The sequence below is a fragment of the Acanthochromis polyacanthus genome, chromosome 4 (genome assembly GCF_021347895.1).
Source record: "Acanthochromis polyacanthus isolate Apoly-LR-REF ecotype Palm Island chromosome 4, KAUST_Apoly_ChrSc, whole genome shotgun sequence".
Lineage (NCBI taxonomy): Eukaryota > Metazoa > Chordata > Actinopteri > Pomacentridae > Acanthochromis > Acanthochromis polyacanthus.
In genome coordinates, this window is record NC_067116.1 from 28,750,837 (window position 1) to 28,775,064 (window position 24,228).

The window sequence follows — 24,228 nt, forward strand, 5'->3', positions numbered from 1 at the left end:
GTCCACGGTGAGTAAAAGTGTGACAGTCCAGAAACTGCTTGTGGTTCAATGGATAAAGGACAATTTTATTGCAAAAGAAAAATACCATGTCCAAATAAAATACTTCTTATCGGGTCATTTTGATTTTTTTACATTGGTGAAGTACACGTAGATGCCATAGACAGTTGTGTTATTCAACACAAATTGTAGATATTAGTTAATTTGGTTATGGAGCTCTCTATGGAGGAGTGCAAGTTTTACAGGAAGCATGACAAATAGACACTGCTGTTGCTCTAAACATGAATACATTCTAATGTAACCAACTTGCTCTTAAAATGCAGCCTTTCTCTCGGTTGAAGTCAGAAGTACTAGTCATGCAAAACTGGTGCCTTGGATGTCAACCAGCTTTTTTAGTTGGCCAGCACATGGTTTGGTCCCACCTCCCCACCCCTTCTGAGGTACAGTGTGGAGTCAATCAACCTTGCATGCTGATGCCTTTTCCATAAACTGATCACAGGCTAAACTCACTTACTGTTTCTTGGACATGTCTGCTACCATTCTTCCTGCCCAGTGGATTTTATGTCCATCTATCCATCTGTAAGTCCATCCAATTCTCTTTAAAGTAGTATCTAAGGAAAACCTTGAGGCAATTTCTTTAAACTTGGCACAAATGTGTACGTGGACTCTATTTGATCTGATCAGAGTTTTTGGCCATAACTCAAGAATTTTAACGCTAACTATGACAAAATGGCACACAAATGACTAATAATATAAAATGATGCAGTAATATATTTTTTTCCCTAAAAGGTCAAAGGTCAACTTCTCCGTGACATCATAATGTTCTGCATAAGCACTTTTCTGGCCATTACTCAATGCAGTAACTGAGGAACAGAAGGCATGACTGTGACCACATGTCACATTTGGTCAGAGAGTAATGTAGTCTTACTGACCATAAGTGTCCACACTAAAACAGTGGGAATTGTGTAGATGTGTGGGGTTAAAGATCCATGAAAGTGCTTCTTTGAAGCAAAACCCATATCTACTGGCAGGATTGCGTGTTTTTATTCTATCATAATCAGGTGTGAACTAACCGTGACGTCACCCGTTGGTTTCAACGCCGAGAAAATGAAGCCCAGATTTTGCTACTTCCTGGTCGCCATTTTGGATTTTTTGGAGCCAGTGACGTAAAAAGCGTCATCAAACAGGCTGGACCGGAGAGCAACTAGGGGCAGGACCAGTCTATGGGTGGGCCAGACTGAAGCCAGACTGCTGAAAGCCTCGCCCTAAAGGATCTGTCAATCATTCCAGACAAGACTGTCTATCAAGTATAGTCACGCCCCTGGCTCCGCCAACTTTAACGATTTATTTAAAATTCAGTATTGATTTATTTTAAGGTCGGCCACCTGATCTCTCATTTTGACCATGAAAACTAACGGGAAAAAAATCCTGAGCTCTAGAAAATCAGTCTATCAAATTTTATTTTTTCCGGTGATGAATTGGGGTCTATGGAGCAAAAGCTTTTTGGAGCCAACCCTAGCGGACGGCGTGATATTGCAAGTTTTTGACACTTCCAGGTGGGCTTCATTTTTGGAGTCAGATGCTACGTCCATCTTTATATACAGTCTATGATCATAATCAGTTTTATTGGCCAAACACATGAACACATTCCAGGAATATGACTCTTGTCTCTTGTTCCTGTCAATGAACTTTCACACTTCAAAGTCTTCATGACATGTATGACTCTGGGCAAACAGGATTGTAAACTGCAACTTGACTCGTCAGTGTAAGCTGCAAGGCAGTAGTCCTACTTTTTGTTATCTGATGCTTCAGTGAATGACTAAAATTGACATCGAGTTTTTGAATCTAGCATCACACATGTAGTTTACAGTTAAAATGGTAACAAGATCTGTAGAGATTGTTTCATAGTATGCTGGCATTTTGGCCTCCAATACTCAGAGAGCGCAGTACTCCACCAAAGCTGTTCATTTCCCCATATGGCATTGTCAGAAATGCGTTTTTCTTTTCTTTTTTCTTTCAGAAATACAGCATTTGTTTTTTAGTTATTGATGACCAGAAATTACGGGAACATAGAATGTGGCCATTTAATATAGATGTACCCACAAACAAAATGACCCTGCACTGAGACTGAGTACAAATGTGTGTGCTATGTATGTTTACGTTATGTACGAATACCGAATCGTGTGACCTAAATATGTAGCAAGCAGTGGGAATTGATGGAGAGACCTCCACAATTTAATCAATTGTTTCCTGTATCATTCCCAACGGATAAGTCCGCTAAGTCCGCAGCGGTTGGATCATAGTCATGTGATCGTCAGCAGGCAGCTGACATAGTGTTCACTTGTAGTCATAGTTACAGTGACGCCTTGTCGCTATCTCGCAATGACACAGAAATCTCCAGACTATAAGCCGCAATTCAATTCAATTCAATTCAATTTTATTTATATAGCGTCAATTACAGTCAAATCGTCTCAAGACGCTTTACAGAACCCATATGCCTGACCCCCAGAGCAAGCCCAAAGGCGACAGTGGCAAGGAAAAACACCCTTTTAACAGGGAAGAAACCTCGAGCAGAACCCGGCTCTAATAGGGGGGACCCATCTGCCTGCTGGCCGGGCGGGTTGAGAAGGACAGAAGAGGGCAAGGGGGAGGGATGGGAGAAGAGGGAGGGGTGAGAAAGCAAGGAAAACACAACACACATTTGAATACATGCATGACAGGATATGTGACACAGACAAAGTATAAGCTAACATTGAAAACTGACTCATAGTTTACTCTTATGATGTACGGCTCTGACATTAAACATACTCCTTATATAGCTAGCAGTAAAATTCAAACAGTATGTAAGTTAGCATAACAGTATATTGAAGGCGATGCAGAGTTGACTCGTGGAAAAAGGGAATTGGAAGCAGAGGGCTGGTGGAAGGTCAGTAGCAGCATCCCACAGTGGACATGGTGGAGACTGGACCAGCTGGTGGAACATCGACCGCAGATCTGAAGCATCCAGCTCTGGGACCAGGGACACTCGGAGAAATAGCACAGGGGGAAACAGAGTGAATGTACTGCAATAACGGTATACATATTAAATGTAAAGGTAGATAGAGCATCACTGCCAAAAGAGCGGGGCTTGTGGCGGAGACGGCCCGAGTATTTGGATCCGTTCGTCTGGTCTCGGGTCCAAATTTTGCCTTCGTTTTGTCTTCAATTAAACTGAAGAATTCCCAAACAGCGGAGGTCTTCAGCATCTTGTCTTGTGTTTATGCAACGCAGTGAAGCGTGACGCCAGAGTCGGCAGCAACCTGGCCATTCGGGTGGTGTTTACAAACACGAACGGAGGAGCCGAGATGAGCCGAACACGACGGGATGAGCCGACATGGGCCGAAGGCGAAGGGAAGAAATGAGCTCCGAATATTTTCGTCTGGGGGGAGGAAGGGGTGATCACATAGACATATGTGTATATGTTATAGACATGCTGATCTGAAAAAATGATCCGATCCGTGACTCTTGATCCGAGAACCGATCCGATCCGTGAGTTTAGTGATCCGTTGCACCACTATTAATCATGTTTGTTGCTTAGTTCAGATCCAAAGATTGCACTGTGGAATCAAATTTTTTTTTGCTTTGCTTTGTGTTTTTGGTTTTGGAAAAAAAATAATGAAGATATAATCGAGAGAAGGTTTAGTTTCAGTCTGCTTTTGGGGGGATTTTTGATTGTAATTGATGCTTAGTTTGTAGGACAACAATTTTACTGTTAATACTGGGAGCCTGAGTTGCTCGTTTCTCATAAATCTGATGGAGCACACTATATTAAATTCGCACAGCCAGTATCAGTGTTGTACCAACTAAACTAATTATGAGAACCAGATCATGAGGATGTTATCTTACACAGTTCGGCCTTATTGCAACAGGAATTCCCCAAATAAGACACTGCTAAGGTCAAAAATGGCCCACAGCCTGTCTCAGCCTTGAACAAACCCTGTGTGACTTTGATTTAGTGGTTCACTAGTCAGAGTTTGTCCCTCTGATGAGGTGTCACTTGTTGTATTTCATGAGAGAGAGGGAGCCGAGTTGTGTTCAGCTCCTGCTAAATGTCACGGGATCCTTGCAGGACTCTGATGTATTGTACTGCATTATCATCAGGGATTGCCTGGGCTCAGTGCTGCTTCAGATGTTGATGTGTTTATCTGTAATGCTGGGTTTAGTCAAAAGAATCCGCACATGGTTGAGTTTGTCTCACACTGCGTTGGATTGGACAGTGCTAGAAGAAGACCGATGTTTTGGATTTGTGGTGTTAACATGGACTTAGGTATATGACCCATGTTTATGATGTGGCGCTGCTGTTAAGTGGAAGGCCTGTTATTCACGAGCTCTTCTCATCGATGAGGGAGCTGCGAGATTATGACTTTGGTTACGCCTGACATGGACTACAGTGTCTGATGAGGGAGGAAAGAGAAACTTCTAGACAGTAACTTGTCTTTAGATATAAAGTGAGAGAGTTCCCAGCTAGAAAAACAAGTCCAATATGCTGTTGTACAAAACTCAGTGGAGTTTTGCTGTATTTTAATGTTGCTATTTTTGTTGGTCACACAAGTGTGCGTGTACCTTCCAAAACACACAGTTAATATATATACTTTTACAGCAGATTGTACAAGCCACTAACTGCTTGCCCCTCTCTGCATTGCTTCTGCACTAAACAAACACAACAGGTGCCAACCCCACTGTTCAACTGCTTGCACTAGTTGAACAATTAATCAAAATATTACCGCGCTATGAACAAATGCAATATTCACATCGTAGGAGCTGCAATTTTTTGATATAGCAGTCAATGCATCACATTTTAAATCAAGCACAGTGGCGCTGCAGAGAACTCTTTGGCCACATATCATATTTTCCAGTCATAAGAGAGCATGACAAGAGAGCACCAAAAATATGACTCATACTGTAATCGCAATAGCTGTTCAAATCATTGCAAAGTGACTTTATAGCATATCATGCTAACAGGTTGCCTGTTTTGGCCACAGTAAGGGAAGAGCAGCAATCTGACCTTCCTATTTGGCATGTTTGCTCTATTTAAATATTTTTGTTTTGAAAGTGGTCATTCAGCTGTGACTCTCTTGTTCCGGGGACAGACTCCATATCCACCCTGTTCGACTACAGCTGTTGATTCTTGTTCTAGTCTACCTCTAAATCTGCCCCTCATAAAATGGCGATCTACCGTCAGCTGTAGACCAAGACAGCACAGTTAAAGTCTGCCCTCTTTGGCGCATGAATGACGAGAATTTAACGACCCTGTTTCATTGAGACATTTTTGTTTGATTGGAACGAAGGACCAGGCTGCTATTTGAAAAAGCGAGATTTAGGGTGTTGGCGACGCTCAGAGAAATGCAAGGGTTTTGTAGCCTCGACAGAGAAAAAAACATACTTTTTCAGTCAGCGTGGGCCACTGTCGGGATCCTTCAATATCGGAGTGATCATTTCACCAAAATTGCTTCGCAGCGTTCCTGGAGGCTCGGCCACTGCAGCTCCATCCAAGCACACTGCTGCTGTGGCTGCTGTGCCAGTGATTGCTCAGTAGAAGTGCACAGCTCTGTGGCAAAGCAAAATAAAACTGCCAATAAAGACGGGAGCTTTGTGCTGTGTCATACTGCCCTGCAAAAATAACAGAAGCCATGGTAGTGACGGTAATATAAATTGTTGGCAGTGGTGTCACCATCAGTATGTTTCATCACGGTATATAATAGAACTGGCATACTGGGACTAGCGTGTCAGCACTCTTTCCTTTGACAACAACAAAGCTGTCAGTGACAACAGCACATGCAGCTCTGCATTAAATAGATAGGCCACTGTGCTCCATGGTGTGTGTTTTTTTTTTTGTTTTTTTTTGCACAACCACCATAGCGATTGGAGCTGAATCTTGAGGGTTTATAATAGACATTTCTGGGCCAGGTGTGCTCACATTGTTGGAGGCCGTGAAAACACTGAGTTGATGAGTGAGGTAATGAGGATTATGCAGAAGTTTATATGTGAGTTAGTACAGCAATGACATTTCTGTTTTAGATGTCTGAAGCTGGTTTTAGCTGGTCAACATTTGGTATTATCAAGGCCTTTCTCATTGATTGGAATGATTGATTGGAATGTGACTGTGCTTTGGAGAATTGCTGTCTGACTTTGTTCACTGTCACCTTTGTTCTCCTTCCCCTTAAACAACCTTATGTGGTGTGTTGGAGCCCTGCCCATGTATTCCTTGGCTGGTGTTATTGGCTGATATTGGCCGATTACAGATATGCAGGTGTCGATAGGATTTTTTTTTTCTTTTAGCAGAAAATGATTGCATTAATTTAGAAATTGTACCATCACATACTTTGGCCTCCTTGTTTACAGCACTCAATACTGCCTGCAGTACATGTAGCAGAGCCTGGAGCACAGTCTTGTGATGCAGAGTCAAGCGGTGTCTTTGCAGTAAATTAAAGTAGTTTCTGAAATGCGTTGCTGGAAAGTTAACAGTGACCTCGCTGATGTATTGATTGTGGTATTTTTACTCCCAAAATGACACATTTTTGCAGCTCAGTTATTGCCCCAAATGATTAACAATTAATTTAATCCGTTTGATCAAGATTATTTAGCACAGTTATTGATTTTAGGGACTATTTATTTTTATTTTAACTTTAAACAAAGCACTACGTTCACTTCCATGTTGTGCTAATTTCTTCCTAATGTGCAAATCTTCGCATCAAAGTAAAACCAGCCCTTTTTTACAGTGTGTCTCCTTGGAGCAACATATCAATACATCTTCTTTGTTGGGAAGCGCTTCATCTGATATGTTGCAGAGTTTTTTATGAGCAGACGATTTTCAACATCAGTCTCGCAAGTCAGTCATGTTTATTTAATTGCGGGAATTCAAAATTGCGGTGAAGATTAATATTCAATGAATCGCGCAGCCCTACTGTGTTGTTTACCTCTGGAGTCCCCTTAAACCTCACTAGTTACTGTGCCTGTCTGCAAGCTGGAGCGCATCAGTGTTTCCCTTTTAACTTTGATCTTGCAGCAGCAGGGGGTTTAGGAGGCAGGTAGCTTATATTAGTCTATACTAAATTAAATTTAGTGAGTGACATTGATAAATATCTGTGTGGTTCACCCACCCTCAGCTAGCCCTGCAGGATACTGCTCTATGCAAGTATGTTGATCTTCATCTTTCTCTGTTTAAAGGGTTATTGATGAAGGCAGAGATAAAAACACAGGTTTCATGTTTCATGTTAGATCCATGAGATAACCATCTTGACAACCTGGTGCTGCTGCTACAAATCTCATTCCTGGCATGTCAGGGCCGTGTCCTCTAGCAAGCCCTCTGCAACCTTCAGTTGCCTCAGCGTTTCCAGCCACACCCAGCTACTCCCGCTTGATTTCTTTGTCGTAAGGTTATCTGTGCCGTTGCTCTGCAGCCTGACCGACACAGAATGAGACGGGGAGAAGGGAAAGACAGAGGAATCAGTGGAAACAATGACTAAAGGGAAAAAGGCACGGAGGGAATTCAGGTCAGGCAAAAACAGTGAAGGAAGCAGTGAGCAAGGAAATGGAGTCTGGAAAAAAAAACTTAATGTTGAGTGATTTCTAGTGCACACCATTATGCAATCTAGCAGCACTCACCTCAGTCTGCAGCCTTGATAATTACCGCAGAGTTGAATCACAGTTTCACTAAAAATGGAACAATATAGGTTTCATAAAGCTAATTCTGATTGCAGGGTAAATTAGAGCGTTGCTTTACATTTTTATTACAGCCCACCCACTGTCCAAGTGGACAGCCTCACCGGTGTGCTGTTGTCTCCCTCTGTCCTCAGACTGAAGAGGTGAACCATTGTTCAGACGTCTGAATGAGTGTCAGTCACATGGTCAGGCCGTTCAGTGCCCATGTGCTGCTCGCTTTTCTTGCCTTCAGTTCATTGCATTAGTGAGGGATTATTTTACATCTTGATGGTTTTTAGCAGTGTGGGTGCAGACATCAAAAATAGTTCAGCGGCTAATTGGTGCTGCCTGCATCTAGGAGCTGATATGAGCATTGAAATCTGCTTAAAAACTGCACTGTGGTGTTTTGTTGTGACAAATACACGTATGTTTACATTCACTGTGTTTTTATAGTGCATAACCTGCATTGTTTGCATCTGATTGCAGCCTCGCAGCCCTTTTCTTCTCTGCCTCTTACAGGAATATTGGATAAATGGAACATCGGGTGTATTGCATTGTGTGTACATGCACATTAATGCTGCAACGGATTATTGGAAAGTAGTGAAAAATGCTAATTGCAGTTTCCTAATAGCTTGGTTTGCTCAGCTAACAGTCCCAGATACAGCACTACGCAATTGTGGCCAGAATGATAAACATGATTCTTTTGATCAATATTGAGGTCATGATTTTTATTGCACTTTAGATAAGCTGTCATCTTCTTTCATTTCAATGTCATGCTGCATTTTTGCTTCTGTACAAATGTAAATAAAAAGAATATTTGCTAAATATGAATGAAATTGTTCCCAAAACACCACACTTTCTGAACATCTGCCTATCAGTAGACGTTGCATTTTCCAGATGCTTGCTTACCACTGTTTAATGGAATTATCACTCTTTTTAAGGAAAGCTTTTACAGGTCAATATTTTTCAGGTTTCTTTCTTCCATTAAGACTGTAAACTAAATATCTTTGAATCTAATGTGCAGTTATTCAGTTCACAGTATGATCCCCTTCTAAGTACACTAAAATATGCAGTTTTCTCACAAATATAAAACTATGTTAAATGATAAATAATTCAAATATAAAATGCATTTACTATTGTAGTTAAATCCTTCACTTCCCTTAGACCTGTGAGAAATGTGTTGACGACTTGCACAGACACCTGAGGAGAACAGAAACTGTGGAACTGATGTGACGCATGCTGTGTTGTATGTCTTTTTAAATGCATAACATAACCTCTGACAACACCTCCTTACTGTCAATTTTGTTTGATCTCTAACTGGGTTTTAAACTCCTTTCTGCCGCAGGTTCTGAGCCCATGGTACAAAGCCCTGACTGAACATACTGGTGGTGCATACAGACTTACTACTGTGGTGAGTGATCTACAGCCAGGCTGGGCTGTAAAATGTTTCTACCTGCCTGTTTACTGCTCGGGCTGTGCAGACGTTGCTTTCAGAGCCTGAACATTAAATATCCATAGCTCTCAAAAATCAAGGACCTAGATTTTACTAGTTTGCCCTTTAACAATACTGGTTCAATGAATGGCTGTTACTTCCTTACAGATGCTGGTTCTTGTTGCATGATTTGTACTGAATGATTTTTTTTTTACTTTAGGGAAAGTTATTGTCTTCTATTACTACACATGAACCAATTATAGATTTTGCAATGGTGCTAAGATGATCTCTAGTATCCAGCATTTCAGTCTAGTCAAATGTAACATGTGGGTGGATTCTGCACAGGGGCACCTCTGTACTTTAATCAGTTTCGTGCCACTATATTGAGGATTAATACAGAAAATTTATAAATGTTTCCTCTATTGCTGTGGCCCAAATCAATGGATGAATTGAATGTTTTTTTAGAGTTAGATTAGAGAAGAGTAATATAGCCGTTTGCCTTAGATTTGAAGTACAGTAATGAAGCCATTTAGCTGCCAGGGCTCACTTGTTCAGTTTCTTGAGGAGAAAGTCACCATAAGTCATGCGAGAACATTGGTGCTGCTCATTGGATGAGTGTGACCAAGTATGTACAGAAAATGTGAAGGTCTCAGCTGGTAGTTCATGTTTTGGTTCATTGTCTGGCTAGCTACTAGCAAGTGGATTTTGGGCATCTGCCGGGGTGTTACAGTACATAATATTCATGGTTCAGAATGAAAATTGGTTTTGGAGTTTCGTACGTTTGGTACAGATGAGACTGTGGATGTTCTCAGGATGGCGACTGAGTGATGAGACTTGGTTTATAACTGTACCACAAACAAATCAGCCCAGAATTAGTTTGTAAATGGACTGAGACCACTTTCTCTAAAGAATGTCTGTGCAGTTCTTTTGTCCTGGAAATCCCCCTAAACTGACACATAGGTAACATTGTTGGAGTCGTTGCTTCCCTACATTTGCACCACGTTTCCCATGAACCCTGTTGCCTTCTGTATCCCTTCTACTCCCTGTTGTCTTATTTTACTGAGGAGAACAAACACATTGGAAGTGAGTTTATTTTTGCTCTTTCAAGTTTCGGTGCGACTTCCACTAGAGGATCCGCACCGTCTTCCTGTTTGGACCTGTTAAAGAGTCCAGCAGATTTCCTGTGAACTCTGCACACAACAAACAATGTACAAAGCAGGAGAGGACCCACATAGGCTCTGAGTCTCTGTGGTGATACTTGCTGACGCTGTTGGAAGAGCGATACTCTGCTGTGGCAGCTTCACGTCTGCTCTCAGACACTGTGGTGGTTAGCTGTGTTAATGTCAGGTCAGCCTTATTGGAGGCTTTTGTTTTCCCCACTGTGGAAACCTCAGCTCTGCTTGTTTCATTCATGACGTTACGACTCGACGCTGTAGCTCTTAGTCACTCAGCGTGTGAGTGTTATTTACATAAACAGCCCATAAGCACTGGTGCATGGTTTCGTTTTCGTAGCCAAAACCAAGAACCAAGCCTTTTTGCATACAGTGCAGGAAACATTTTTTTATTGAGATGTAATGTGAAACAGACGGATAAATCTGTTCGAGGAAGACAAACGGTGATGCCAGAGAAGCATTTTGTTTTTATGTTGTGCAGCATGCAGCTATGTTAGTACCTTTGAACTGGGGAATTCAAGACAAACTACACACCCAGTTAGTTTGTGCCCAGCAGAAACCTTTATCTTTAATTTCACGCTGACTCCTAGTGTTGATTGAACACGTAAACGTTGTTCGATGACCCTAGGAGAAAGACAAAAATGGTATCAGTACCATCCCAGAGCCTCATCTTTCCCTTTAGGAGAAGCTTGTCAAGCTATTTTCTTAAGTTTCTCTTTTCTGAACTGTGAAGAGTCCGAGCCTTTTATTTTTGAATGTGTTCTGTATTTTTATTAATGCAGTTGTGCAGAACACTGTGCTCCTCTCACAAGGCTGTTGTATGTAACAAGAGAAGAAAGAGGCCTTTGTTCTGTAATGATTCAGCCCACTGTATTGATTCAGTGCAGCAGTTTGAATAGAAATCAGCTGGAGTGCTGTTCCTCCTCCAGAATGCGCCACTCTCAAAACACACTACAAATATTTCTGGCGCTTCTTCACTACTGCGTCCTCAAGGAAGCGACACATTCCACACCTCTTGTAAAGTGCATGTCCCTGGTTAACTCAAAAAGCCCCAAACCCTTTGAGTCTGGGAGGAATAAAGAGACAGAAATGGAGATAAATACAGATAAGGCCTGGGTGATAGCAGGTGAGATTAGACTTGCAACTGCTCTACTTTCATTTGTAGACATCACTGGTCCAGACACACAGTTTTCTGCCTTGGAGCTCACTAAGAGCTGTGCAGTAGAACAATTTATAGTATAAATGATTGCTAGTGGTTTATTTTCAGCGTTTATATTTGTATTTCAGTCAAATTTAAACAAATGCAAATGAGCTTCATGGGAAATCGAGGCACCTTTTCTGAAGAAGGTCTGACGTCATGACACTTACCTCACACGATTGAACAGCTGTTTATGCTTCTTTCCTCGTGTTTGTGTCTGGACAACACGAAACATGACCATCTGATATGAAAATATAATTACAACTTAATGTATTAAAACAGCTCGTAAACACTTGCATCTATATTTTTCTGTGATTGATGGCCAAAGTTATGTTGGTTTTTTTTTCTTCAAGGCTTTTTAGCAGTTGGTTGTTTACTTTTTAGCCATAGGCCTACATGTTTGACACCCACACAGTCTTGGAACTATCGATACAAGGTTAGGTTGTTTCGGATTTTGCTGTCTACGTGCAACTCTCCCATTCTGTGAAAGAGAATGATCGGAAAGATTACGTTAAAAAACATGAGAAATGCAAAAATTTAATACATGGAAATCAACTATGAACCAGGCTACTGTGCTGGTACTACCAGCGTATCAAAGCACATTTTGTAAATGACCCACTAACGTCAATGAATCGGTCTGAGGTGTCGACTCCATAAAAACTCCCGAAAATCCTAAATCCATAGATATTTCGTCGTTTTGCGTGAACAGAGACCAACAGAGTCCAAACAGTGGAACCTACCGTGGCTTATTAGCTGCATTCAGCTTTCCACTTTTCTTTATCCTTCCTCTGCAGTATAAACTGCTCCATATAAGAGCAACGATGTGCAGCACTTGAGGAACAGGACTTGATGGCAATTGGTGAACCTCACATTTTGTTAGTATTGAACTTAAGCTTTGATCCTCTTGTCTGTAATAAAAGCTTGTGCAGTATGATCCTGAGACCTGCGCTGTTGCTGACTCTCTTCCACTGCTCGCATGTTTCCGCTTGCTAGCAGTTAGCTTAGCAGTGTCCCATCTCACCCACGCCACCAAGCGTTTAGCGTTAAATATTGCATGAAAGATGTGCCTTCAAGCTAATATGATTGCACTAGCTCTACTTTGTCTATACAGTCAAGGCATAATGAATTCTGTTTGTAATTTTCCAACAGCAGCGCATATTCATCTTTCATTTCCTTTCAAAGTAAGTCTGCTAAATATCACATTCAAGCAGTAGCATTTTTCTAAAGGAGAGTCGGACAATAAGAGGCTTCGGGCCAATGTTATCTATTCAGTTCAATTAACTGAATTGCTGGATGTATGCAGAGGTTTGCAGTGGACTGTAATGATGACAGAAGCTTAGAAAATAAGTATATTATAAATATTTCTTCATCAGGCGACCTCACAGCTGACTGCTGCACACAGACATGTTGAATGACCTTGTTAAATGTGTGTTTATGGATTCACTGACCGTTCAGGTTCCGCAGTTTGTACATGACTCATTAATAGTAGCTGCATTAACAGTGCTTGAAGTAAACCACCTTTATTTTCCTCTGTATTGAAGAATGTCACTGCACTGGCAGGTCATTGAGTCCTTCCACAGGTAATGGAGTTGAGCACATCTTATTCTACTCCAAGACTCCAGCCTCACTCACAACTACTCACGGTCATCTGACACCTCCAGCTGTCAATAAATCGGCTCATCCTATTTGTCCGTTGCACTACCTCCTCTCTCCCCGTCTGTTACTGAAAATAGACGCTCGACTAATTCTTAGGTAACAGTATGTGGATTAACAGCTTACTAGAGTAAAACCATTCAGAAAATACAGTAAACAAAGGCTGTAATCTGGAATGTCAAGTGTAAAACATGCAGGCATGAGAGAGAAAGCCAAATATTAAAAACAAGAGCTACAATGTCACTGTTCATACTCAGATGATACTTTGGTGATTTATTGTGAGCAGATGGTGATTAACATCTTGATAACATCATGAACGTAAAGCATTTTGGCTGTAGTTTTTAGCTCTGCAGATTGTTATAGTAGTAATAGTGTTGTGGTTCGTTGGGGTGTGTTTTAATCTCTGTAATTGCAGTGTTGATGTAAACTGGTGTAGCCCTGCACCATAATGGTTTTATCTTTTGTTCAGCTGCACCTGCACTGCTCTAGTAAATGGAATCCCTGTCCCATTATGGAAATTGCAAAGCTGCCTGTAGCCATGACTTCCTCCAGATTTGTACATCAGACTTGACCTTCTAAAGAGATTCTCCAAGTGATTGGGATTCTGACTTAGGCACGGCCTTCTAATCTAAGCCAGAACGGCAGCTCGCTGTGAGATAACCACCGCTGATTCAGTGGTCCTCACTGACCTGCTGCATTCAGATGGACACGAGCTGCCTGGAGCAGGTTTAACTGCCCGTCAAGCGAGGCTAGCTGGCAGGGCCTACATGCTACCATCTGTCAGCGACAGACAGCTAGCCTCGCTGACCTCACATAGGCCATGTGAGGCAGGGCTGTGCTTGCCAATGCAATCTGTCACTCATAGAGACTAGTAGCCTTGGAGAGGGGGAGGGGAGAGCTCCATGCAAATTGTGGTTGATTTGTGTTGTTGCTACACCACACACAACAGCACAGTGGAATAAAAATACGTTTTCACTTGTCTACAGTGTAGTCATTTAGCATCAAACTCAAATCGATGTGGCTTGAGTTCTTAAAAATGCTGATTAAGTCAAATGCTGTTCTGATATATATATATATATATATATATATATATATATAACTGTGGCATTAAAGAGAGAGCATTTGTGTTATACTTGGCCAAAGTTCCAAAACTGGCAGTTTATATACAGACGGAAGATCAATAAAAGAAAAGAAACATACATGAAATGTCTTTGGAAGGTATTGGGCCACCAGAGCACCTTCAGTGCTTTTTTTTGCGTTGCTTCTGTAAGTGTCTAGAACTCCGGATGGACAAACACCAGTCTACCTAAAGATATTTGCATATTTGATGCTTTGATGAGGAGGATGGAAAGTGGAGGCTAGCACTTTGACTACTCATCCCTTTGTTGACTTCATATCATCCCTATGTTGACTTTGTGTACGAAAACACACTCTGGGTTTTTACTTGCTTTGTAGCGCAGGCCTCCGGTCCGATTTCAGACATGGACAGCTGTATATGAGAGGTTGACATTTTGAGCAAAGAATAAGAAAAATAAGTAGACTCTTACTGCTATTATTTGTTAAACTTCATAAAGGGCCAATTAGAACATAATAGACACGTTGGGAGGGTGGGCCTTTAAAGGTGAAGGAACTGCAATGGCCAGTTTCAGACAGTGCCTGAGGATAATAAACCTTTTTGAGACTTTTGAGCTCTAAAACATGTAAAGATATACAAGCGGAGCCCCAGAAAAGAACAAAGTTTTTGACTTGCGTAGGGTCTTTGAACCAATTGCACTGTTCCGGCAGAAAACCAAACCAAGCCTAAACGTGTGATATTTCATTGAAATAAATTTATCCGATAAGTCTGTTTTACATTTCTGCAAAAATTGGCAGTTTCCACTTGGATTTTTCCATAAAAAAACAGAACGAAAATCTGAGGACCTCAGGGCACTGCAAAGTCAGTTGGTGATTCGAATGGCAAAAATTCTGGAGAAATACTTTAGATGGAGCAGACAGGAGACAAGTAGGGAAACAAATTTAAAATGTAAATAGTTAGAAATCTGTGGTATATATTCAACATATTTCCCTGTGTTGGTAACATCTATGGGCACTTGGACAAATGTTGCACATGTTGATTCCATTTTTTTTTCACTTTTATAAAACAAACAATCCAAAAAATTCTACTTTTTGCTATTATAACCTTGTTGCACTTTACAAAAGACGCGTTTGAGTTCTCTCTACATAAGGCGATGTTTGTGCTGCTTCTGTAGAGGTGCAGGATTTTATATTGCAGTGAAAAATAAGGCAACAGTGAGTAAATAATGTTGTGGGGAATAAACCCCCCGGAAACTGCTTGGGGTGCAGGGGGTTAAACATCAGCAACCACACTGTCCTTTCAAATGAGTGTCCGGGTTGGTGTTGCCACATGTATATTTTTGTGGGGCAGTTCCCTGTTTTGCTCTCTGCAGCTGTCCTGAACTGCTGCAGGCTGACAGTAAGCCATCTCTGGCCTTTGGTCTTAGCATATTTTTGTGATTGTGGCAACAGTAGGAATCTGTTTTTCATGTGCGATTTCAACTGGGATCAGGAGCATTGGATCCATTTCAAGACTGAGAGACAATGAAAAATATTGGTTTGCTCTAAATCATCCCATCCCCCACTGCCTCAGTTTCTTTCTGCTTCTCTGAAAATAGACCCAAACCGTCAGGTCTCAGACAGATCCTTTAAATAGGAATGAGCCCCATTTCCTCTGCTCTGCTGCAGGGTAGAATCAGAGCAGCAGCCATCACAGCTTGGGTCTCCTTTAACGAATTGAAACAGAAACGCCTTCAAAGAACATGACACCTAAATGGCAGATGTTCTTACCACACTTGGAGAGACAAAAAGACACACAATGCAGTGAGACATAGCGGTGTGGGGCGGCAGTTTGTTTGTAAGTTGAGTTCCATTCCATACACCTGACATTTTAAAAAGGATTCTCACACAAAGGCGGGAACTTAATCAAAATGAAGTTCTCAGACTGTTCGCGTGAAGTCAGCAGCTTCTTTTGTTCATACAGCCAGTGGTCATTCACATCCTGCCACCAGTTCTGAGAAAATACAGAGAAAATTAGACGATGTATGCCACGTAGTCCCAGAATGCTGTGCTGCTCTAGTAGCACTAATGTAACACATCGGTTCACGTAATATGACAGTAATGAACACTGATGTCTTATTTAATTTAGGGTTGGGAAACATCAGGACACCACCCATGAATTTCACTCCCCGTCAGTAAACTATTTCCATTATCTGTGTCTTGTAGTGCCTGTTTGCTGCTGGGAATTTGAAGCCAGTACTGATGTCAGTGCTGAAGTTTTAGCCACAAATAATAAGTTGTGTGTGCTTTGATGTCTTTGGTTTTGTCATCCATCATGGAAGCATCGTGTTATTTTTGGACACTTTACACATTTCAAAATGTGAAACTAATGATAAATCATATTTATCTTTCATCTTTTAACCTTTAGAACGAGTTGCTCCACTGGTATGATAAATGAAATTACATGTGGCCACATTGACGTAATGGATCATGTGGTCTTACTGAACGGAGCTTTTAGCGCAGAATGAATGCAACCTTTAGAGATGAATTGAAGTGTGAAGATAGTAATTTCGCCTCCATGGATATGCAGTGTATATTTGTGTACATATGTATACGCTATGATACATTATACTACACTATGCATCATAGTATAAGATGACATCATGTTACAGTATTGTATGGTTTATAATAGTATAGCATGGTGTGAAACTATAGTAGGTGTGCTATAGATTAGTATAGTATAGTACAGTGGGACAAGACACATGAGAAAGTGGCCTGTGACACTTAATGACCTCCGACCAGAACTCGGTGTTGTTCACAAACTAAAATGTGGTCTGACAGCATCACTTCAAAGTGGTGGTTGATTGTTAATGGCAGAGGGGTGGACCGTATCCTGTGACATGCGGTAATCACGTGACTGCAGTCAGACTTCTCAGACTACGTGATGTTGTTTACCGAGTTTACTTTGTGTAACGATTAAGAAAATTGTTTAAAAGTTGCATCCTCATATAGTATAGTATGCTGTCATAGTATGGTTTATTGTGTTGTTGTATACTCTGAGTCATTGTATGTAGTGTAATGTGTCGTAACATTGTATTGCGTGTCATATTGTTTGCTTATTCTATAATCTAAAGTGTCTGAGTATTTTGAAAAATGCTATATTATTATAATATAGTACAGTGTGTCATGGTATTGTATGATGCTTCATAGTATAGTATGTTATTATTGTGTAATATAATGTGTTACAATGTAATATGTGCCATAATAATATTTTAATGTAATTCAGTGTGTCAGAGTGTTGTACAATGCATCATACTATAGTTTGATGTGTTCTAGTTTTTTATGATATGTAATAGTATGTTATGATGTTATCGTATAGTATGTGATAGGATAATGTGTATGGTCATAAGTTTAATCAAGTTATCCCATACAGTTATGTGCAGCGCAGAACACCAGTAATCAGATTGAACAGCAGAATCCACTGACTCTTGCAAAAGTTTAAATACACGTGCACAAAATGCTAACTAGTGTGAATTTTTTTTCTGCATTTGTCTTTTTAAATAAAATATTCCTTTAGTAAATGAAGTGATGACTCGATATGAAGATTTTACTCTTTGTGCGACAAAATCTAATGAAGTTATTGTGAACCATTTGCATTGGTTTTGTTGTTTCTGTCCTCGTCCACAAAATGTTGTTCTGTCCCGGCTGTCTGAAGTAGGTGAGGAGCAACACAAAAACAGTCCAAATGCAGATTTCCAGAGGGTTTGACGAGTATTTATTTGAAACAGTAAGTTTACAACGACACAACATGTGAGGGGGTTAAAAACAAATGGGTGTTAGTAAAAATAAAAATAAAACAATAAATAAACAGAACTAAAAGTGAACTTCATGTTGACATTGATGGGCATTCCAGCCAGGAACAAAGTAAAAGATCATAAATACGTTCACCTCTTAAAACCCAAAAACACACCACAGTAGCACCCTAAACTAAAACTACCAATGGGTTCCCTGTTTTCCTTTGTGAACAATTCAAAGGTCCCTCTTTATCTCCCCACACATCCACCAACCACTGGAACACATCTCCAAAGTTCTGCTGAAGCTCAGCTTCCCCTCAGAAGAAGTGCTGCCAGATGAAGGAGCCTTTTGAGAGGCAGCTGGCATCGTGATTGGACTGTACTTTGGCCTGATCCAATCCAGCTTCAGCTCCAGAGACGGCAGGTGGGACGAGTCAACGGAGGGCGGGTGGACGAAAGCATGCAGCTGAGTACAATCCAGAAAACAACAGAGGAGGAGTGCAGCGGCCCAGGGTCAGAACAAACAGAGTAGCATAGTATGTCTCTTAGAAAACATCATAGTATAATAATAATACATTTTATTTATAAGGCGCTTTACAAGTATCTCAAAGACGCTGTACGCAAAATACAATAAAATAAAGCAAGAGTTAAAAGTGAAAACAGTTAAAAAGTCAAACAGTAATTAAAAATGAAAAAATTAAAATATTAAAATAAAATAGCATTATTCAATAAAAGCATCTCTAAAAAGGTGAGTCTTTAAAAGGGATTTGAATGTGGAGAGGTTGGTGCAGTCACAGAGGGCGAGGAGGAGTGAGTTCCAGAGAATGGGGGCAGCGATGGCGAAGGCTCTGTCCCCCCAATGTCGCCAGCTGGTCTTGTGCAGGATGGAAAGGCCTTTGGGATGAAAAAACGGCATCATATACATCGTATATTGCACTAATAAGTCAAAAGAAAGAGACATACATTGTAGAGGTGTAGTAATGGTGGGCTGAATGATTTACTGATTATCAGTATTTTATTTTTTACTGATTTACAGTAATAAATACATTTAAAAATGGGCGCTACTTTGGCTCTGAGCCTTTATCTAGCTGCGGTCGCTCTGTTTTCTGGAGTAATTTGATTGGTTATACGCCACAAATAAAACTCCTTTAACTTAACATCTGTAAATAAAACAAAAACGTATCAGCAAAGTTTTCTGTTAGAGTTTGTGTTCTTCTAAGTTTAACTCCAAGATTTTAAATACTTTAATTTACTGCAAATGAATATCTACTCCAAATGTCTCACATATAATCACTATCAGCCTTAAAAACCTACAAAACACCCCTCTATACTCAAACACACTTAGTACAGTTGGTTTCCCCTTCTATAAATCTGCCTGGAATCTTCCACTTCCTGTTTGTCAAAGTGGCCTTCTACCTGGACAGGTTTTGTTGAAGCTCATGCAAAAAACATTTTGGGTAACTGCACTTTGATATGGATGGATGACACTGAATTAGAGTCTGTTTTAGTGAGACTAAATTCAGATGTGTAGCTCTGTCATTAAATAGGAAATTATTTCTCAGAATTCACAGAGAAAAGTCTGAAATGTTTGCTAGGTTAGCATCCCACATGTTCTTTGGCTCAGCTGAAGCTAACTCTCTCCATCTTCTGGATCTCTTGAGTTGCTTGTTGGTCAAATATCTTGCTAGAGGTGTTGAAGCTCAGAAAGTCTGAGATGTTTGTTCAAAATAAGCTCATTCTCAAGTCTTACCTGAACTGTCTTCTTGTTTGAACTTTCCCTAAACTTAGGAGTTAATGACAGAGCAGCACATCCAGACTCAGTCTCATTTATGTAGAGATTAAACTTTAGTCATCCATTGATGTTAAAGTGCAGTTTTTCAGATGTTTGTTGCACATCCTCCTGACCAAACCAGTCCTGGTGGAAGACGATGTGAAGAGAAGCTCCAGAGGATGAACATCACACATTCACGTTGGAAATAAATGTCCTTTAATTAGACATTGTCATGCAAAAGTTGGATTTCCCTTTAATGATGTTCAAATCTTTGAGTGTTTTGTTGATGTTGGTTTCTAAATGTTTTCTGACACTCGGCCCCAAAGATTAAAACCTTTTACGGCTCACAAGCTGCAACAATTCACACATTATCAACTATCTTTCTGACTAAACTAAGATAAAAAGTAAAAAACTGCCTGATTCCTGCATCACAAATGTAAATCTTTTTGGTTTTTATGACAGTAAACTGAATATATTTGGGTTTGACAATTTATAAATCAAAACAAGAAATTAATTACTGGAGAAAACAATCAACAGATTAATGGGCAAAGAAAATGTGTTTTCCAACATATATGGCTGAATTCCTCCAACATTACAAGATACGTACAATTTAAATTCAATTTTATTTATGTAACGCCAATTACTGGTCAAATTGTCTCAAGACGCTTTATTTTTATATTTTTTGTTCATATTTAAAATATGACAAAGTAAGAAATTTAAACTTCTTGACTAATCCAATTTATTATTTGGTTTATTGGAGACCAATCGACAACTAAAATAACTTTCTCCACTAAAACTAATAAACATGAGGTCAAATAGAAGGAACAGTTTTAAATCCTGCAGTCCCACGACGACAAGAATAAAGTTTCTCAACAAAAACTAAATCTGCTGGTGGATTCCATTAAAGTCCTAATAGATGAAAATAAAGTGTGGTACTGAAGGTTTGTGGTGCTAAAAATCTCAAAGTAAAGATATCAAGTTGAACGTCTGGATGGAGGCTGATAAAAGTTGAGCTCCCTTCATTTCTCTGGAGCCAACTCCATGGATTTTAGGGATGCTGGTTAAAGACCTGCAATCCTCGTCGTCTTCCTTCTAGTCGCTGTAAAAAGTCACTCCATCCTCGCCGACTTCAACACCTCTTCATGACAACTTGTTCTGCCTCCGACCATGTGGAAACTCCGGAAAGTCGGGAAAACCCGTCGAGACCCGAGGAACTCGTGGAGACTCGAAAAACTTGTCGGGCCGGGGAAAGTGGTGGGGGAGTAGAGGGGGGCAGTGGGGGGAGGTGGGGGAGTAGAGGGGGGAGGCCGCCACCCACCTCCCCTCCTACTCTCTGCCCTGACTCCGCCCTGGCTCCACCCATGTTGTCATTTGATTAGGAACAGAAACTACCATGTCAAAGGGACGACGAATTTAGTTCTTTTTGTCTGATCTGTAGTTTAGTGAGTTAAGGGTTTGCCTATGGAGCTGCAGGTTGCCGGTTCAAGACCCGACCCTTCTTAAATTTTTTGAAAAACTTAGACAAAGAAAGAAAAATGCTGGTGGTGGGTCTTGAACCTGCTACCTTCCGCTTGGTAGTCTCTCCTCTTATCCCCCTGAGCTAGTCACTCAGATACTAATGCTTCTTTTTTTTTTTCGAATTTATCATCTATTTTTTGTCATTTCCGAGTTTTTTTTTTTAACTCGAGTCTCGTTTCGACCGTTTTTCTCAGGAGGTTGGACTTCAGCCTTTGTGCTGGAGGGTTGAACCCTCAGTTCCAAGATTTTCCAAAGCCTCCAGACCTCCCGAGTCCTCAGGACCTGAGCTTTCACACAGTCTGAGGGCTGAAATTTTCCAAGTCCCACAGTAGATCTCTGTTAGATTTAACTTTTCAGACAGTCCAAGGACTGATATCTTCTAAGTTCCTGAGTAGTTCACTGTTAGTTTGAACCTTTAGACAGTCTGAGGACTGAAATTTAAGAAGTTCCTTAGTAGATGGCTGTTAGTTTGAACTTTGTGGTTAACAGAAGCCTTAAAACTTGTGACCATGAGTCTTGATTTCACATTTAGACCATAGATCTGAGTTCTTCTCAGACCTTCGCCTGTGGATTCTTTAGAAATCCTGAACAAACTTTGATTCTCTTCACTGAACAGTAAAGTTTGTAGAGATCAAAAGGTAACATTAGTTTGATCAATGCCTTCAACTACTAGTAGACTTTATCTGGAAAGCAGTTTTCTGAAATGAGTTCTTAGCAAATCAATCCACAATCAAACCAAGTACAAAGAAATAGGAAATCTTTGAAGAAACAACTTGATGTTTTCATTTCAGACTAGAACACACTTTAAGAAGTCTAAAGTCTAACTGGTGTCTTTTCAAATGTTTTGTCTTTAGGTTGATTCTTCTTAAATGTTCAATTTTGTTCTTTTCTCACCTTTTATGCTTTTCTAATGTCTGATTTGATTTTGAAATGTTTTGTCTTTTTAATGTTTGTTATTTTTTCAAATGTTTTATCGACTTGTTTGAAAAATTTACTTTCTTTCCCAGTGTTTAATTTTTTAGATTAAATCTTTAAGTTTTTTCCTTTTAAATGTTTTACCACCTTTTAATGTTTAATTTTCTTTTTAAATGCTTCATTGTATTTTCTGTTTAATTCCTATTTAAAGTTTTATTGTCTTTATGATTTAATTTTCTAATCAAATATTTAATTTTTTAGTTAAATGTTTTGTCTTTTTAAAGGTTTAATAATCTTAATGTTTTGTATTTTTTAATGTTTAATATTCTTTGTTTAATTGTATTTTTAAAATGTTTATCTAAAATGTTTCATCTTTAATGTTTTTGTTTAAAAATAGTTTAATTTCATAACATGTTTTGTATCTTCTGTTAAATTATCTAAATATTTTGCCTGTTTAACATAATTTAATTGTATTTAATTATTAATTTTCTTTTTCAAAGGTTTATTGTATTAAATGTTTTTTCCTTTGATTTAATTGCTTTTTTAATGTAGTTTTCTTTAATCTTTTTTTCTGTCAAGATTTTAACCCCAACCTTAAAAATGAAACAAACCCTTAAATCACAATGAAAATACTTCTGTTGTCACAATCATGAGTTAGTCAGTTATTCAGTTTATCATTCAACTTTTTGTTTCGCACATTTCACACAGATGACAAAACTAAACAAGCAAAGAGAAAAAAAACTATGCTGAAACTATGATTAAAACTCAAAAACATTGAAAAAAAAAAAGATTTAACATGGCAATAAAATGTGTTGTGTCCAGGGGATGGAAGGAGTTTATTGAATGTTCTTGGGCTCACACAGTAAATCATTTAATACAGAAACTTGATATTCAGTCTCAGGAAACTGCAGCGCAACAGAAGAACCAACAATATCTCCCGTTTTCTACTTTAATGAGTCGACTCTTCTGGTGCTTTCAGACCAAAGAACTACAGACTCTTCACAACCTGCTCAAACTCTTCGTACAGGTTTCCGTCTTATTTCTACTCTGAAGCTCACCTTCTCCTGCTCAAACTGCTGACGAATGTTTCTGCTGCTCCAAAGTCTGGTCTCCAGAACTTCCTAAAAACTCTCAAAGTCTCTTCTGCTGCAGGTTGCTTTGAAGAACTGTTCCAGAAAACCTCACTAAACCACATGGAGGGGCCTCAAGCTAGTCATCCAAATGAAACCGTACAAAAACCAAACTAGCACAACCCAAACGCTAAAGTCTCCTGCAGCCTACCAGAGAAGCTCTTTAAAGAGAGAATCAGGACAGGAACTCTTACCTTCTGGACAACCAACGTTGGTTCACAAACAAGAATACAGAATAACACAACTCAGCTGCACCAAATCCACCAATCACTGCACACATTAGCACTATGTGCTAACTGTGGCTAAATAACCACATTTACCAAGACAGCTATCCAGTACAAAGCCCTAAAACACACCAAGAAACACATTAAAGATGAATTTACTGCTGCAAGCCAACGCCTAAAGAACAAACTAAAGCAACGGAGCCAAACCCGGTTCAGTGAAGAGAAGCAGAGGAAATGTTTGACTGCAGACATAAAGCAGGAAGACACTGAGCTCCTCAGGTGTTCCTGATGACACCAAGCAGCCACCTGGACAGCCAATAGGAACACAGCTTACTGGAAGTCCAGAGGGCTGGCTTAGTGAAGTAAATTTAGTTTAAAGTTGAAGCAGAAAGTTAACAGAGAAAGTTGAAAACCACCTTCTGACACCTGAAATCTCACATAGAACGCCTGAACATGTCAAACTGGTTCCATAGTAGAACCTTCACTGTAAAAACGTCATAGTATGGTGTGTTGCTCAAAAAACATTACAACCCAGCTGTGTAGGGTCGCCAAGGAGCTACACATAAACAGGACAAATGCTGGTTTCCAGGGGATTAGGAGGCTATTTATTTGAAAGAGTAAGTTTACAACAACACAACATGTGAGCAGAAAAATCACAATGTCTGTTTTTAGTTAAGCTGAAAATATTAAT

General features: G+C 39.9%; 1 protein-coding gene across 1 annotated transcript in view; it reads left to right on the forward strand.

Annotated features, from left to right (window-relative positions):
- Positions 1-24,228, forward strand: part of tbl1xr1a (TBL1X/Y related 1a) — a 59,640-nt gene that overhangs the window by 13,476 nt on the left and 21,936 nt on the right. Inside the window, exon 2 of the mRNA XM_022216404.2 lies at positions 9,023-9,088. The gene's annotated coding sequence lies outside the window, so the exon portion shown is untranslated. The remainder of the gene's footprint in view (positions 1-9,022; positions 9,089-24,228) is intronic.